This window comes from Rosa rugosa, chromosome 6 (assembly GCF_958449725.1).
Source record: "Rosa rugosa chromosome 6, drRosRugo1.1, whole genome shotgun sequence".
Taxonomy (NCBI): Eukaryota; Viridiplantae; Streptophyta; class Magnoliopsida; order Rosales; family Rosaceae; genus Rosa; species Rosa rugosa.
In genome coordinates this window covers 6,186,394-6,192,759 of record NC_084825.1, presented here as the reverse complement: position 1 = coordinate 6,192,759, position 6,366 = coordinate 6,186,394, and the positions used below count along the sequence as shown (strand labels likewise).

At 35.2% G+C, this 6,366-nt stretch overlaps 1 long non-coding RNA gene across 1 annotated transcript in view; it reads left to right on the top strand.

The window, feature by feature from the left end:
* Positions 1–2,485, top strand: part of LOC133715713 (uncharacterized) — a 3,595-nt gene extending 1,110 nt beyond the window's left edge. The window contains exon 2 of the long non-coding RNA XR_009849187.1: positions 2,093–2,485. This is a non-coding gene — a long non-coding RNA (uncharacterized LOC133715713). The remainder of the gene's footprint in view (positions 1–2,092) is intronic.
* Positions 2,486–6,366: the final 3,881 nt, after the last annotated feature.

Below are 6,366 nucleotides of genomic sequence, written 5' to 3'. Positions count from 1 at the left end.
TTATAATTTTCATCAAAAAGCATTTTGAATACCTACATATTCATGTTCTGATGAACATAAGCATATATTTCTCATTGAGTTCCGACTATACCATATGGTTATATGTATATATATATTCCCCTTTCAATGAATTTATTGTTTGTTAAAGCTATAGCTATGTTTTCTGGAAGTCTCTTAAGTGCATGTAAGAGACTATATATTGATAAAAGTATACTGTTCGAGTATCATTCTGTTGTCTTTCAGTTTGCAATGTCAAGTGGTTTCTCGATCACTTAAACAAAGTAGCAAATGTGTTTTCTTCTTGATAATATATATAACTTTGGTCTTTTAACAGCGTATTGGAATTAGCTTTCGAGTCATACTTTGCTGGGATTTTATTCGAAGATCATTGTGTTGGACTAAATTCGACTTTTGTTCTGTTTGGAAAAAGTTGTTAAATTCTGCACATAAACTGTATTTTACTTTCTTACAAAACTGTATAGAGAATTTGTGCATCCTTTCAATATCAAAGGCCTATTTTGCTACCAATATGCCTTGAACCAGTTGGATTTACGATTTTAAATGAATCTTTTTACAGTTGTTCTTGAGTCTACTTTTTACCAACTGATCATCCTTCAATGGTGTTCCTAATGGACTCCTTGACTTCTTCTTTTTTTCACAAGAAAAGCTGATTCCGTTGTGACTTACGTCTAGTTATTAGATTATCATCTTGGACACATTTTGTTTCGGCTGGTTCAATAGGAGTCAAGTTGTTTTACTGGTGGCTTTATTCAAAACCACATATTGTTATTTACATCACGTGCAGCTTTGCTATTAAGCTTTGAGACTACTTTCCATTTATGAATTTACTTGGAAGCAAGGTTCCACTTTTCGATTATTCTCTCGTTTCATCTGTGAATTAAGGAATTCAGACTTATACACCCCATTGAAGTTGTATTTCTGGGAATAGATTTAAATTATTGTTATGATTTCAATATAATCTATATATGGCTGCACTTGAGTCCACTTCGTATCACTTGATTGTTGTTTATTGGTGTTCTTAATTTGTTGACATTCTTTCAAAAAGCTACAACTTTTACTGTACTTCAATGTATTGGAAATATGATTTTAAATAACTGTTTCTGCTGCTGCTTCATTGTTAGTCCAGTTTTCCTTCTTTGGTCTTTGGTTATAGTTGTGAACAAATATTCCAACAGTTTGGAAAACCTAAGTTATTTACTGATTTGCGCTTCACATAAAGATTTGATCTATTAAAGTTCTGTGTCTTGAAAGAAAACAGATTTAAGCTAAAGTGCCATTTCTGGGCAGCTTCCTATTACAGTTTGAAAAGGGATTTCGAGTTCTTATTAAAAATCCTTTGAACGATCAGTTTGGTTTGGAGAAACAGAAAGGTTCCATGGAAAGAAAGGATTGAATTCTTAATGTTTTTTTTTGGTTAGGCCCGGGAAAAAGTTAAGTAGGGATTGTGCCTCCCTAGGGTGAAAGACCCAAAACCTGATCAGGATCCGCTTGTACGGGGTGTGCTCGGTGGCCTTAATACGAGCAATGGGCTCTAACCAGGATTTTAAGGGTTTTGAGAATCCAAGTTTCAGTATTTTGGAAACAGTTTCTGTTCTGGAAAGTTACAGCCGAGAAAGAAAGGATTTCAGAGGTTCCTAAAGAGTTCTTTTTGAAGAGAAAAGGGCTTTATGGTTTTTACGTTATTACTATCTAAATTCAGATGAGTTTTCTTTATCTACTGGACTTGCTGACAAGTGGTCTTTAATTTCAGCCTTCTTCTCTTTTGGTTATTTATATCAAAGTGACTTATTCAAGTTGATAAATAATTGACACCTTCAGCTGCAATGTTATATTTGAGTAGTGTTTCCTTGTCAATTTATATTACTCTGGTTTTCTTTCACAAGTGCAGCAGCAACTATTGAGCTTTAACCTCAATTTGTAGTTATTTTTCTGATGCTAAAAAGTAATTAAAAGCATGCCTTCTGTCTTTCACCTTCTGATGCATGCTGGGTTAGAAACTTAGTTATAAAAATTGTTTTGTCGTACCTACTGAGCTTGTGAAGCTCATTCCCTATACTCTTGTTGTTTTCAGGTAGTCCATGAGTGGACATTTAAGTGATTTTCTGGAGCTTTCTTGAGTGGAAGATTGCTTGGTTTTATTTTGTGTTGGTGCGTTGGCTGTGCTTTGTTATTGATCAGATACCTCTGTTCTCGTGGCTGGGATGCCTTGTCTTATTTGATTGGAGCTGTTTGATTTTGTGGTTATCATGCTGCGAAGTGGTAGAATAGTTGGCTGGCTATGAAGTGATAACCTGGTGCAGCTTTCGATATTATAAGTGATGGATGATTTCGAAACTAAACTTGCTTTGTACAAAGTGTAGTGCTCTGTTAAAGTTGTGTTTCAAGCTTTGTACATATTCTTCTAGATCCTTGAAAAGAAAATATATTTGAACTTCATGAGATTTTTAATTCTCAAGTTCCATCTCATTGTTGCTAACAAAAGGTTTCTTCCTTTAAAGTTGACTTAACCAAAATTTGGTGATTACATTTTTGGTTCTTTCTAAATGCCTTCAGTTTGAGACAAAAAAAAAAAAAAAAAAAAGTTTCCAGCGAATTCACATTTTCAACTTAATCCATCACTTTAGTCATGCCTCAAGTTCGGGGTGTGAGACATTTTAACATTCTTTCCTATGAAGTCAATTAAATTATTTGATGAGAAGGACACTTAACACAATAGCATAACATTGTCTACAAATATAATTCAGATTGGAGCAAGCTTAGAATTTGAGAAATTTGCATCTGTGCTAACACAACAGCAACAATTGTAATTACAAGAAGTAATATTTTCCCATATTAAACGAATCCACCTCAAACCAAACTGACCTCAACAACACATTCTAACATGTGCGAGAATTTTCAATTGCTTCCCTGCATTAGAAAAAAAAAATGTTACGATGTTAAGTCCTGATTAAAAAGAAGATGTGTGCATTTACACTACTCTATATGAATGTCTTTTCTCTATATAGCAGAAGAGAAAGACCCAACTAAACTGCTACCATATGAACATAACAAGTCCTTCTTATTTCTTAAATTTCTACTATGCTCAATAAACAGCAGATATAGCAAAAAGTAAGGATTAAGAAATGTCCTTATATATTAGTGGAAGGAAGAAAACTAGATCACTTCCAGCATAAACTAAAACCAAACAAAGCCAACGAAAGACATACCAGTCTAACTTTGAATTAACATCCAAGGAAAGTGTTTTTTTCAATAGGTGTCATAGCCTCCTCGGCAATCTATAAATTGAAAGATGCTTTATTATTATGAACACTTCACAGATAATAGAGATATTATCTCAATACTTAACATTGCATGAAGATAGCTGAGACATGCAAGTAAAACTAAAGTACCTTGGAAACTAGCATTAAAATATATTGGATTAAATTTTTTTTAGTCCCTGTACTCTGACTCTTTTCTTATTTCAGTCCCTGACATTTTCATTTAATCTGAAAAGTCCCTGAGGTCACAATTTCCGTCTGATCGGTACACTCCGTCCAATTGTTCCGTTTGTAGGCTGACGTGGCATTAAAGTCAACGGCAACTCAGAGCCACATAAGCCTTTCCAATTGCGAAATGTCCATATTGTCCATGCCCTTTATTACGGGTGTTTAGGCAGACCTAAAATTCAAAAGCCACACCTCCAGCGCCGAGAATCCCCTCTTCTACACTCTCCTCCCTAACCTCCTCTCCACTCTCCAACGCTGCCGCGTCCCTCACCAACTGGCTCTAGGACCTCGACTTGTTGCTCAGATCCGCCGCGTCCCTCCATCGTTTTGTCACATCCGGGTTCCGGGTCGGATAAAGAGAATCTCAGCTTCTTTATCCGGGACCTCTTCACTCGGCTGCAAATCGGCGGCATCGAGTTCAAGAAGAAGGCTCCGGAGTCTCTACTTCAGCTTCTCGAAGACGACGACAAGGCCGCCTGCTCGACAAGGCCGTCGATGGGATTCAATCGACAACTCTAAAATGAATCCCTCGCTATCTTCTTCTCTATCTTCTACTTCTTCAGCTTTCGCCGGCTCCTGGTTCTCCGGTGTGAAATGGTGTCAGCAGTTGTCGACGATTATATATATTTTCCTTCTATCAACATAAAATGATGTGTTGCTCCAGCGGAAGTGATGTTATTTTGCGTCCGCACCACCAAGGTTCGAACCGTAAGCCTGCTCACTTCTTCTTTTTGTTTGTTTCTTTCAATTATTAAGTCAATTCCTTGGGCCCAGTTCGGACATTGCATACCCATTTCAGCCTTTTTTTTTTGGTATTTTAGAAATTTCACTTCTTTTTGTTTATTTTCAATTAATTAAGTCCGTTCATTGGCCCAGTTTGAACCTTGCTTCCCCATTTCAGTCTTTTTTTTTTTTTTTTTTTTTTGTATTTTAGAAATTTATTTAGGAATAAAAATTTATATACTTTTCTTTGGTTATTAATTTTACATTTACTTTTATTCTCTCTGGCTTTTTGAAAAATATATTTACATTTATTCAAAACACATGATTTTGTACTATTATGTGGCGCAATATATATAGATATATATATATATATTTAGGAGGCCACATTTTAATTATTTGCCTCAGGCCGTTGGAATCTCAGGACCGGCCATGTTTACAAATTAAACTGTATAACAATTAAATATGTAAACACACCCACCAACTCACTATACAGCGGAAGACTAAAACTATGAGCACCCTTCTACGCCCACGCTACAGAACGTACACCTCGGCTTCGATGATGGTTAATCGATATTCTAACCTATACAATAACCCCTACACCATCGAATAGTGCACCGGGTTTAAACAACAACTCGGTAAGCTTTTGCAAGCTCGTATGAGTAAACCAAAATAACCACAAAATACCTTTCTGACTCAAGACAACAAAACAACACAATGAATATCTCAAAAAAATTAAAATCCTTTTCTTTTGAGGAAATACAAGTCACCCTCGTGACAAACAAAATCATTTGAAATCTCAACAACAAATCAAATGAAACACTCTTCTTCCCTCTCAACATGAAGCATTTATCACCACAATGACGTGATAAAACATTTCTCAACTCACTACGAGTCTCAACTACAATTGCGCTTAAAAGCGATCTAATTTGAAAACCAGTAATCTCTGCATAGAAAATTAGTTAAGGAGATAACCAAAAGCACACAATTCGAAATAGAAAGCATAGTAATCCCTGCATATAGTTTAGTTCAGGAGACTACATTAAAACCAATAAATAGAAATGAACAAGAAAATTAATAGGGAAATCAAACAATAGAAATGCAAAAGAAAATTAATTAAAGAAATCAACAATCGAAATGCAAAAAGGAAATTAATTAAAGATCAAACAATTCAAGCAAAAACCAAGAATCACTCTTTAACTACAAAGGCCACAATATAAAGTGAGGCTAAACAACCCTTGAACAACTATGACCATGTAATCCTAACATCCCTAGGCTTAAGAAGATTCCCTAAAATATCTCCTAATAATAAAACGAATCCTAAAGAAAAGAAATCATAAAACTTTCCAGATACTTGCTGACCCCAAATCAGTCAAGTTCCCATGTTGACACATCATCGCCTACTGAGTGCCAGATAAAGGCTTGAGCCTTGGAACCTTCTTTGCCACGTCTTTTATACACTTTCAATGGCCTCTGCCATGTAGATCCTCCAACAAATGAGGACTTGATTGTGGAAGAAATTGAAACCTAATAATGAGTACGTAGCTTGACACTTGAGGAGGTTATCTTATTTTCGTCAGTTTATAATCTTATTATTTTTCATGAATGAAGAACTTCACATTCATCAATCTCCATGGCTCTATGATGTGAATCGTGTTAATCAAGAATTGCATGTTGATAAGTCTTTAGTCTTTACAATTCAAGCAAAAACCAAGAATCACCCTTTAACTCCAAAAAAAGGATCTCACAAAATGACTCGTTTTCAAAACTCGACATCTTTAACTCTTAAGAGTAACATACCGCACTAAAGTGATAAAATCATATTATTTCAACTCATGCAACAATATGAAAATCAAGTTCCTCCATGATCACTACTGTGACCCTCGATCCGTAGACCAAAAACATTTAAAAAGTCCTACAAGACTTAAAATGTTACACCAAAAATTTAGATACCATTTCGCACAATAATACCAACAATTACATTATCTATTGTATTCCCGCAGAAAATAAATGCTCGAAATAATAATCCAAATAAAATCACCATCATTACTTCACCTAATGCCACACCATTCAAATATATATTTCACGTAAATATATACACACACACACGCACACATGTAGTCATCCACTCAGGAATGCC